Source organism: Arachis hypogaea, chromosome 17, assembly GCF_003086295.3.
Source record: "Arachis hypogaea cultivar Tifrunner chromosome 17, arahy.Tifrunner.gnm2.J5K5, whole genome shotgun sequence".
NCBI lineage: Eukaryota > Viridiplantae > Streptophyta > Magnoliopsida > Fabales > Fabaceae > Arachis > Arachis hypogaea.
The window spans coordinates 103,458,523-103,471,193 of NC_092052.1; the positions used below are offsets into that span (position 1 = coordinate 103,458,523).

Consider the following 12,671-nt stretch of genomic DNA (forward strand, 5'->3'; position numbering starts at 1 on the left):
ACCCAACAACAATAATGCAAGGAGAATGCTTGGTGACTTTACTGCACCTAATTCCAATTTACATGGAAGAAGCATCTCCATTTCTACCATTGGAGCAAACAATTTTGAGCTGAAACCTCAGCTAGTTTCTCTGATGCAGCAGAACTGCAAGTTTCATGGACTTCCATCTGAAGATCCTTTTCAGTTCTTAACTGAATTCTTGCAGATCTGTGATACTGTTAAGACTAATGGAGTAAATCCTGAAGTCTACAGGCTCATGCTTTTCCCTTTTGCTGTAAGAGACAGAGCTAGAGTGTGGTTGAACTCTCAACCCAAAGACAGCCTGAACTCTTGGGATAAGCTGGTCACGGCTTTCTTAGCCAAGTTCTTTCCTCCTCAAAAGCTGAGCAAGCTTAGAGCTGATGTTCAAACCTTCAGACAGAAAGAAGGTGAATCCCTCTATGAAGCTTGGGAAAGATACAAGCAGTTGACCAAAAAGTGTCCTTCTGACATGCTCTCAGAATGGACCATCCTTGATATATTCTATGATGGTTTATCTGAGCTATCAAAGATGTCATTGGATACTTCTGCAGGTGGATCCATTCACCTAAAGAAAACGCCTGCAGAAGCTCAAGAACTCATTGACATGGTTGCTAATAACCAGTTTATGTACACTTCTGAGAGGAATCCTGTGAGTAATGGGACGCCTATGAAGAAGGGAGTTCTTGAAATTGATACTCTGAATGCCATACTGGCTCAGAATAAAATATTGACTCAGCAAGTCAATATGATTTTTCAGAGTCTGAATGGAATGCAAACTGCATCCAACAGTACTCAAGAGGCATCTTCTGAAGAAGAAGTTTATGATCCTGAGAACCCTGCAATAGCAGAGGTAAATTACATGGGTGAACCTTATGGAAACACATATAATCCATCATGGAGAAATCACCCAAATCTCTCATGGAAGGATCAAAAGCCTCAACAAGGCTTTAATAATGGTGGAAGAAACAGGTTTAGCAATAGCAAGCCTTTTCCATCATCCACTCAGCAACAGACAGAGAATTCTGAGCAGAATCCATCTAGCTTAGCAAATTTAGTCTCTGATCCATCTAAGGCCACTGTGAGTTTCATGAATGAAACAAGGTCTTCCATTAGAAATTTGGAAGCACAAGTGGGCCAGCTGAGTAAAAGGATCACTGAAATCCCTCCTAGTACTCTTCCAAGCAATACAGAAGAGAATCCAAAAGGAGAGTGCAAGGCCATTGACATAAGCACCATGGCCGAACCTGTAAGGGAAGGAGAGGACGTGAATCCCAAGGAGGAAGACCTCCTGGGATGTCCAGTGATCAATAAGGAGCTTCCCTCTGAGGAACCAAAGGACTCTGAGGCTCATCTAGAGACCATAGAGATTCCATTGAACCTCCTTATACCATTCATGAGCTCTGATGAGTATTCCTCTTCTGAAGAGAATGAGGATGTTACTGAAGAGCAAGCTGCCAAGTTCCTTGGTGCAATCATGAAGCTAAATGCCAAATTATTTGGTATTGAGACTTGGGAAGATGAACCTCCCTTGTTCACCAATGAACTAAGTGATCTGGATCAACTGACATTGCCTCAGAAGAGACAGGATCCTGGAAAGTTCATAATACCTTGTACCATAGGCACCATGATCTTTAAGGCTCTGTGTGACCTTGGTTCAGGAATAAACCTCATGCCCCCCTCTGTAATAGAGAAACTGGGAATCTATGGGGTGCAAGCTGCTAAAATCTCATTAGAGATGGCAGACAATTCAAGAAAACAGGCTTATGGACAAGTAGAGGACATGTTAGTAAAGGTTGAAGGCCTTTACATCCCTACTGATTTCATAGTCCTGGATACTGGAAAGGAAGAGGATGAATCCATCATCCTAGGAAGACCTTTCCTAGCCCACTGTCAAGCTATTGACATTAAAGAAGCGCTTATTGGGAGGCAACCCAATTTTTATCTATCTAATTATATTTTTCTTAGTTATATGTCTTTATAGGTTCATGATCATGTGGAGTCACAAAATAAATATAAAAATTGAAAACGGAATAAAAAACAGCAGAAGAAAAATCACACCCTAGAGGAAGCACCTGCCTGGCGTTCAACGCCAGAACAAAGCATAGTTCTGGCGCTGAACGCCCAAAATGGGCAATATCTGGGCGTTGAACGCCCAAAATGGGCAGTATCTGGGCGCTGAACGCCAGAATTGCACCCTGGAGAAGAGCTGGCGCTGAACGCCCAGAACAAGCATGGTTCTGGCGTTCAACGCCAGAAATGGGCAACAAATGGGCGTTGAACGCCCAAAATGGGCACCAACCTGGCGCTGAACGCCCAGAGTTGTGTGCAAGGGCATTTTACATGCCTAATTTGGTGCAAGGTTGTAAATACTTGAACACCTCAGGATCTGTGGACCCCACAGGATCATCTCAGGATCTGTGGACCCCACAAAATCCCTACCTACCTCCACTCACTCTCTTCTCTCTTCTCAATCATCATCTTTCACACAATCCCATAAACACTCTTCCCCAAAACCCTTCACCAATCACCTCAATCTCTCTTCCCCATCACCTCTTCACCACTCACATCCATCCACTCTTCCCCATAAACCTACCTCATAAACTCCACCTACCTTCAAAAATTCAAAATCAATTTCCCACCCTAAATGGCCAAAACACAACCCCTTCTCCCTCTCCTCCAATTCTTCTTCTTCTTCATCTATTCTTTCTTCTCTTGCTCGAGGGCGAGCAAAAGTCTAAGTTTGGTGTGGTAAAAGCATAAGCTTTTTGTTTCTCCATTACCATTGATGGCACCTAAGACCGGAGAATCCTCTAGAAAAGGAAAAGGGAAGACAAAAGCTTCCACCTCCGAGTCATGGGAGATGGAAAGGTTCATCTCCAAAGCCCATCAAGACCACTTCTATGATGTTGTGGCCAAGAAGAAGGTGATCCCTGAGGTCCCTTTCAAACTCAAAAGGCGCAGGAAGCTCATCACCATGAGATCCCGGAGATGCCTCAAATGCATTTTCCTCCACAAAACTATTGGGAGCAAATCAACACCTCCCTAGGAGAATTAAGTTCCAACATGGAACAACTAAGGGTGGAACATCAAGAGCACTCCATCATCCTTCATGAAATAAGAGAAGATCAAAAAGCAATGAGGGAGGAGCAACAAAGACAAGGAAGAGACATAGAAGAGCTCAAGGACATCATTGGTTCCTCAAGAAGGAAACACCACCATCACTAAGGTGGACTCATTCCTTGTTCTTATTTCTTCTGTTTTTCATTTTCTATGTTATGTGCTTATCTATGTTTGTGTCTTATTACATGATCATTAGTATTTAGTGACTTTGTCTTAAAGTTATGAATGTCCTATGAATCCATCACCTCTCTTAAATGAAAAGTGTTTTAATTCAAAAGAACAAGAAGTACATGAGTTTTGAATTTATCCTTGAACTTAGTTTAATTATATTGATGTGGTGACAATGCTTCTCGTTTTCTGAATGTATGCTTGAACGGTGCATATGTCTTTTGAAGTTGTTGTATAAGAATGTTAAATATGTTGGCTCTTGAAAGAATGATGACTAGGAGACATGTTATTTGATAATCTGAAAAATCATAAAAATGATTCTTGAAGCAAGAAAAAGCAGCAAAGAACAAGGCTTGCAGAAAAAAAATAGGCGAAAAAAAATAGAAAGAAAAAGAAAAAGCAAGCAGAAAAAGCCAAAAGCTCTTAAAACCAAGAGGCAAGAGCAAAAAGCCAATAACCCTTAAAACCAAAAGGCAAGGGCAAATAAAAAGGATCCCAAAGCTTTGAGCATCAGTGGATAGGAGGGCCTAAAGGAATAAAATCCTGGTCTAAGCGGCTAAACCAAACTGTCCCTAACCATGTGCTTGTGGCGTGTAGGTGTCAAGTGAAAACTTGAGACTGAGCGGTTAAAGTCAAGGTCCAAAGTAAAAAAAAGAAGAGTGTGCTTAAGAACCCTGGACACCTCTAATTGGGGACTTTAGCAAAGCTGAGTCACAATCTGAAAAGGTTCACCCAATTATGTGTCTGTGGCATTTATGTATCCGGTGGTAATACTGGAAAACAAAGTGCTTAGGGCCACGACCAAGACTCATAAAATAGCTGTGCTCAAGAATCATCATACTGAACTAGGAGAATCAATAACACTATCTGAACTCTGAGTTCCTATAGATGCCAATCATTCTGAACCTCAATGGATAGAGTGAGATGCCAAAACTATTCAAGAGGCAAAAAGCTATAAGTCCCGCTCATTTAATTGGAGCTATGTTTCACTGATAGTTTGGAATTTATAGTATATTCTCTTCTTTTTATCCTATTTGATTTTCAGTTGCTTGGGGACAAGCAACAATTTAAGTTTGGTGTTGTGATGAGCGGATAATTTATATGCTTTTTGGCATTGTTTTTAGTATGTTTTTAGTAGGATCTAGTTACTTTTAGGGATGTTTTCATTAGTTTTTATGTTAAATTCACATTTCTGGACTTTACTATGAGTTTGTGTGTTTTTTTGTGATTTCAGGTATTTTCTGGCTGAAATTGAGGGACTTGAGCAAAAATCAGATTCAGAGGTTGAAGAAGGACTGCTGATGCTATTGGATTCTGACCTCCCTGCACTCAACATGGATTTTCTAGAGCTACAGAACTCGAAATGGAGCGCTTCTAATTGCATTAGAAATTAGACATCCAGGGCTTTCCAGCAATATATAATAGTTCATACTTTTCCCAAGTTTAGATGACGCAAACTGGCGTTCAACGCCAGCTCTCTGCCCAATTCTGGCGTCCAGCGCCAGAAACAAGTTGCAAAGTGGAGTTCAACGCCCAAAATGGCACAAAAGCTGGCGTTCAACTCCAAGAATGACCTCTCCACGTGTAGACTTCAAGCTCAGCCCAAGCACACACCAAGTGGGCTCCGGAAGTGGATTTATGCATCAATTACTTACTTCTGTAAACCTTAGTAGCTAGTTTATTATAAATAGGACCTTTTACTATTGTATTAGACATCCTGGATTGTATTTTTGATCCTGTGATCTCGTTTTGGGGGCTGGCCATTCGGCCATGCCTGGACCTTTCACTTATGTATTTTCAAACGGTAGAGTTTCTGCACTCCATAGATTAAGATGTGGAGCTCTGCTGTTCCTCAAAGATTAATGCAGAGTACTACTGTTTTCTATTCAATTCATCTTATTTCGCTTCTAAGATATTCATTCGCACTTCAACCTGAATGTGATGAACGTAACAATCATCATCATTCCCTATGAACGCGTGCCTGACAACCACTTCCGTTCTACATTAGATTGAATGAGTATCTCTTAGATCTCTTAATCAGAATCTTCGTGGTATAAGCTAGATTGATGGCGGCATTCATGAGAGTCCGGAAAGTCTAAACCTTGTCCGTGGTATTCCGAGTAGGACTCTGGGATTGAATGACTGTGACGAACTCCAACCTCGCGAGTGCTGGGCGTAGTGACAGACGCAAAAGGATAGTAAATCCTATTCCAGTACGATCGGGAACCTTCAAGATGATTAGCCATACAGTGACAGCGCATCGGACCATTTTCACAGAGAGGAATAGGATGCAACCAACGACAAGGGTGATGCCTCCAGACGATTAGCCGTGTTGTGACAGGGCATTTGGACCATTTTCCCGAGAGAGATCGAAAGTAGCCATTGGCACCGGTGACATCCTTACATAAAGCCAGCCATAGAAAGGAGTAAGATTGATTGGATGAAGACAGCAGGAAAGCAGAGGTTCAGAGAAACGAATGCATCTCCATACGCTTATCTGAAATTCTCACCAATGATTTACATAAGTATTTCTATCCTTATTTTATTAATTAATTTCAAAAACTCCATAACTATTTTATATCCGCCTAACTGAGATTTACAAGATGACCATAGCTTGCTTCAAGCCAACAATCTCCGTGGGATTCGACCCTTACTCACGTAAGGTATTACTTGGACGACCCAGTGCACTTGCTGGTTAGTTGTGCGAAGTTGTGAACCATGGTATTGGCATCATGTTTTTGGCACCATTACCAGGGAAAGAAAGAGCGATGAATTTTACATAATCAAAGTGTAATCACAATTTCTGCGCACCATTTAGCTAATATGTGAGTTTGTTATATTCAGTTAAACCTCTTTGATGTTGCATCAGTGGTGCATTCAAATTCCAGCCAATATCAAGGACGTATTATGAATTATCAGTTCAGGGTACCAGCAGCAACGGATAACTCTTTAGGTGTATAGTTACATAATATGGGTGTAAAAGCACTGTTGTTTTGGGTGTATTTATGAATTTTCTTATATTTCACATTTTACATATATATATTTCACAATCTGCTGTTTATGTTATAAAATATTGATTATTTTTTTAACTACGGTTTTAGGGTTTAGGGTTTAGCATTTAAGGGTTTTAGGGTTTAGGGTTTACGGTTTAGGTTTTAGTGTTTAAGGTTTAGGTTTTAGTGTTTAGGGTTTAGGGTTTAGGATTCAGGGTTTTAGGGATAAAGCATCAGGGGGATAGATGTTTGGGTGTATATTCAACTTTCTTTGGGTGTAAAAAATGTCAGGTTATGGGTGTATATTTGGTTTGATATTTTTCTTCATATTATAGTATCTGTAATTCAGACATTTTGAATACAGCAGAGAGAGTTTTACTCATAATTAGCAAATTTTTATAGCATGTGTTCAATTTGTTACAAGACTATATAATAGTTACATTAATCAGTGTCAATATTCTTAGAATCTATCTGACAATATGGACTCAATAACAATGAGGATAGCTTGGACAATCTTATTGCATTACTTCCCCTAATGGCTTTAGCTTTGTCTTGATTCATTTCATGGAATAGAATCCGGGAAGCATATTCTACTCTAAAGTGGTCCACCTCGTCCTACAGTTAAAAAGAATATTCTGTTTAATCAACTATGTTAATTGAGTAAAGTAATACAGAGTTATTTAGTTTTAAACACATTTAGCTGGGTCCAATTGTCCCACTCATACTTCAGCCTTTTAATGTTTGCGGGCTGAAATATCTCAAGCCACTTCATTACGTAGATAGCACAGTCATAGCTGAAAACCAAGAAAATAAATTACAAATTACATATAGAAAAATTTCATTTTCAGAGTGAAAGATTTATACCTTGTCTTTTGGCCTGAAATGTGAAGGTATGGTGGTACAATTTCCTTGTCCTTGTCCCTTGTCTTCAGAGGTGCCCCCCAGCATATACTTTAATTCGTGAAATTACATATCCCTTAAAACACAAAACAAATCAGTAATACATGAATAAATTCAATAAAGGGATACACCCAAAGGAACACAAAGTTACACCTTATATTGAACAGAAATACAGCCAACTATTAAAATACAGAACACAGAACCAACTTACAATGAATGTATTCAGGGCAGTTCTCTCATCGGACAAAGATTTCGTGTGGTATGGGTCGACTATATAAAATTTCTGCTTTCTTGTATCAGCCAACCATAACCACCAATGTTGTGAATGGCAAACAGGTGCAAAAATCTGAAATATGTTCAGATTGAACACTGTTTTAGTTTATTTGGCACATAAGTAAAAAATGGTAATAAGAAGTTTTAGAAATGAAAACTTACATAACGATGCGATGCTAATTTTTTAAGGTCCAAGAAGGGTATAAACATTGGGTAGTCTTCCACCCTGAATGGCTTATTGGTTTTAGGCCGTAAGAATACCCCTTTTGGATGATTTACAATGGCCATGTTCTGCAAAAATTGTGAACCACCAAATGAATACAGAAGATACACCCAAACGAATCCAGAAAATACACCCAAATGAATACACAACTTACACCCAATTAAACACAGAAAATACACCCAAATGAACACATAAAATACACCCAATTTAAGACAAAAAATACACCTGAAGGAATGCAGAAAATACACCCAAAATTCATTGAAGCAACCCTTACCACAATATCAGGGGGGAGACAGTATACTTCTTCTTAAAACCTTTTAATCTTTTGCTGGTTTAGGATGAAGTACATGGCAGAGACAATCTAGAAAAAGATGCCGAAATCAATTTTACATCAATCAACATTGCAGTTAATTTTGATGATAAAAACATTAATGTTATTGTAATATTACCTCAGCTTCTATATGCGTTTCAGCTGCGAGTGATGCAAGGTGGAGTTTTGACAAAATGTATCTATCTTGGGCTTGGAGTGTGCAGACGGTGTCAAACTCATTAGTTAGTCCATTTGCATATGTCTTCACTCGTATGGCCCAGAGGTAGCATTTCTCTTTCATGTCAGAAGTATCTTCATTCGTCCTCGTAGGAGTTTCAAACTTCTCGAAACTCTCTCCGCCACTCTTCTTTCGAATCTGTGGACTTTTTTCTTTTGTTGTCACCTCACCACTTGTAATTTTTTGTACCAGATCCCCTAATTGTTCTAGCAGTTTTGGGATTTTAGGAGTTTTTACCCTCTCTCCATCTTGTGTTGACGCTCCCTCCTGCGTTGCTGCTTTTTCTTGGCTTGAATCAGTCAAGCCAAGGCTGAATGATGGCGTCGGATCTGTTTTAGGAACATACAATACTGTCCGTGCCATCATCATCAGTGCAGCAGCATCTTCTGGGGCTGGATTATTGCGTGATCATGTATAACATATTATAAGAATAAGAATTTATGAATGATAACCAAACATTGATTTTACTCTGATGAACTTACATTTTAGATGGAGTTGGAAGAAGCGTGGGTGTGCTTTCTTCAGGTTTTTGGGGTGGTTCAGGAGTGCTGCAGGGTTACATAAAATTAATCATGTTATAAAAAAACTAGTCAGGGATCAATCGTGAAAATATACACCCCAATAGAGGCAATATACACCAAACTGTAACCAAATACACACCTAAGACTATTTCTTACCTTTTTATAGTTCCTTCAATTTGTAGCACAGGGGTTGGTTCATTTTCTGTCACAGGTGTTTGTTTAATTTCTGGCACAGTGGTTGTTTGGGACAGTGGTAGATAAACTTGAATCGAAACTCTAAACAAGAAGAAAAATAAAAGGTTAACAAAGCGTCTGAAAATAAAAAGGTTATAAGGTTGAAATTTTCTTGAAAAACTCACATTGCAAGCGCTTTGGACTGTGTCTCTTGCTTCACAACCATCATGTTCTCTTCAGCTGGCTCACTGGCTGACTCTACAACCAGACTCAACCTAAAATACACCCTAAGAAAAGTAAAAATACACCCGAAGTATTCAAAAGAAAGACAGGCTTTATTTTTTGAGAATTTACATACTTGCAGTTTTTGCTTTTTTTTCCTGCCTTTTTTTTCTCGAATAAAACATTAAAGTGCTTTTTTTCTAAAAAAAATATATACAGAATTAGAAGTAGAAGGTAATAAAAGAATAAAAGTAACGGTTATTTGAAAGAGAAATTACATGCTCTCTGCCGGTTTATTTACGCTACTTTGGTCTGTGTGTCCTTGAGATGAAGGATCATCACTTCCTAAGTTTATGTCTGGTATTCTAAACATAATAGAGTACATATTATTCATAAAAAATACCATACTATTAAATCAGGATAAGAAGATTTTATCAAATAAAGCTTCTTACGTTTCAGATAAGATATAGTGACCTTCCGTCGATCGCAGGTCAACTTCCTTCTCCCTGGCAAACAACAAACAATTATTAGCAATGAAAACAACTTAAAATCTAAAATATACGCCCCAACAAGACTTACCCCTGTGCAGCAGATTTTTCATTGTTTTCCCTTAAGAATTCATCTAATTCTTCAGTTCCAATTTCAGATCTGACAGTACATGCATAAAAGAACATGTTAACAAATATAATTTTGATGATAGACGGTAATATAACTTACAAAGTATTGTACCCATGATAGGATTGAGCTTGCTCAGGAGATGAATCCTCAACAATGACCTTTTTCTTTTTGGATTATGTTCTGGGGGGAAAAACAAGTATGAATCAGAAATACAAAATTAATTTGATCACAAAATACTAACCAAAGAAGTGCTTACTTTTGTGGTGTTCTCTGAGTTTTTTTTTTTTGTTTTTTGCTTCTCTACTGGTGATGATTCTTCGCTTCTAAAAGTTAATAAGAGACGCTATGTTAATACATGAAATCTTGATAATAAACCCAAAGGAAAGCAGTAATAATTTCAGAACATTACTCATCATTTGATTCAGATTCTGAATCAGAATCCTCCTGAATCTTCTTTCTTTTTTTGGACTCCATTCTGGAAGGCAAATAATCATTATTTATAAACATACCAAAAGGGACAAAATACACCTAAATGATTGAATAAAATACACCCAACTGAATAAACAAAATACACTCAACTGGATAAACACCCAACTGGATAAACAAAATACACCCAACTAGATAAACAAAATACATCCAAGTATGTTACTTACTTTTTGGCTTTTTGGGTGGGTTGTTTCCTTGTTGAATCCTCTGAGTCTTCTTCACTCTCAGACTCAGAGGTAGAATGAACCTCACTTTCAGTTGTTTCAGTCTCAGATGATGATGATGAACTTGCCTTCCTTTTTTTTTTGTTTTTTTGGTTTCTTCTTTTTTTTTTCTTTTTTCTTTATTTCTTTCATTTTCTCCTTTGTTTCGGCCATCTTTACAATTTCCTGAAACATTAGAAATTTTAATTAGCAGCATTCAGGTAAGTAAAATACTCCCAAGATATTTTATTCACTTACCATATGTTCCTCTATTTCTGTCCTCATTCTTTCAACCAACTGCTCTCTAGTCCAGTTGGCAATCCAGGGTTCTGGAGGTCTTTCTGCCCTCTTCTTGTCTTTATTTTTTGATAGATGAAAGTAAACTATCATCAGGGCAAACAGGCAGCCGTCAATTGCCTTTTTCTTTTGCAGATTGTAATCTGTTATGCCCTTGATGATAAAATTCAAAACATGTGCTCCCCAGTTCCGCTCTGTTATTGTGTCCATCTTGAAAGTTGGTGCCAGGTGCACAGGGGAGATTTTATTTATTGTTGTTGGTAACAGGAACGCCATCTGTATATAGAGGATGAAAATCCTCTTGAACATGAGGCGATCCTGTTCATTATCAACACCAATAGCCATCATCTCATCTGTCAGATTTTTGAGGGTCTTCCCCTGGAATCTTCTAAAAATTTGTTTCTCGTCTTCAGAAAGATCCTTATAATTGACTTTCTGAGGAAATAGATCTCCTACAAAAAGGAAAACAACATAGTATGAAAATCACTTGAAATACACCCAAGCATCACTTGAAATACACCTATGTTTGTAGCGAGTTACCTGACGCGTTGATGCCAAGCGCAGCCCCTATTGTTTTTGGTCTTACTTTAAAGGAACCGTAGCCGGTTTCGAGTATGTTTTTCCCTAATTTAAAGGAGTTAGTCAACTCCTTTAATATTTAGTGATGCACCCTTAGCAGTGGGATGTGCATCAGGCCACCAAATCTCAAATCCCTAACAATTACTTTCTTATCCTCGCTCATATTTCTGAGTTTGTCACTCAACAAATGGGTTCCATACTTAAGGTCTTTGGTTTGCTATAAACAAAGCAAAATTAGAGTCAGATATATTTCTATTTTGAAAAACTGATTTGATCTAAGACATATATTTATTCTTACATTTTTTCCATCTTGGTTTCTGCCTGCCATTTTTTCTGAAATGAAAAATACACCCATAGATATCAGTTAGATACACCTATATATCAGTTACATACCTATACGATTTCTCTTAAGTATTTAATTAGATCAGTTCAAAATGATGTTTCAATTCACTCAAACATGCATAATATACAAGGTCAAGCAACATTACAAGGTCAAGCAATATACACCGAAGGACAAGCAATATTTAGAACACTTGCAACAGTTGATTATATTACATTATATCAGTTCAGAAATATACACCCAACAAATTATGCCATATACACCCAACAAATTACTCCATATACACCCACGAAATTATGCAATATACTCCCAAAAATCAGTTACGAGAAGAACTAGAACAAGAAAAACAGTAAAACCTAGAACAACTAAGAAGAATAGTAAAACCTAGAACAAGAAGAACATTAAAAACAGTAAAATGAGAGCTAGAACAAGAAGAACAGTAAAACGTAGAAGAATGTAGAAGAACAGTAAAACCTAGTTCTTCGATTTCGAAATGTGGAAAATCTACAAGATGAGTAAAATAGTAACGTACCTTGAGTAATATATCTTCATTTTTTCTGGAGATTGTTGATGGAGAGTTCTATCTTGTGTTGATGGTTTCTGCTAATCTTCGCGACGAGTTCTATCTCTTCAGTTTCGAATGTTGCTCGAAAATAGACGGTTTGTGTTTTCTTCGAAGAAGGAGAAGTGGAAGAGTGCGCTATAAGAAGCGCTTTTTGCGAAGCGCAACCGTTGAGTGACGCGCATGTAATTTACGCTCCATTCAAAGGGAATGACTGCGCGTGGAATGAAGTCTGGGTTGGGCAACTTGTAACGCTTGTAGGACTTTTTTGCTTGTATGTGTAGCAAGCCCCACATAATTATTCTTAGCCATTCAAAACTATACCACCAAAAAACTCACCTTATAAAATATTTAAAAGTTAAAACCAATAATATTTTTAATTTATATAATATATAATAATTAATTTTAATACGTGATTTTAGT

The 12,671-nt window shown here is 37.9% G+C and overlaps 1 non-coding gene across 1 annotated transcript; it reads right to left on the reverse strand.

Annotated features, from left to right (window-relative positions):
- Positions 1-388: 388 nt before the first annotated feature.
- On the reverse strand, positions 389-492 carry LOC112767510 (small nucleolar RNA R71). Its single transcript, XR_003184952.1, has one exon. It is a non-coding gene; the product is annotated as a small nucleolar RNA R71 (small nucleolar RNA).
- Between the last annotated feature and the right edge of the window lie 12,179 nt (positions 493-12,671).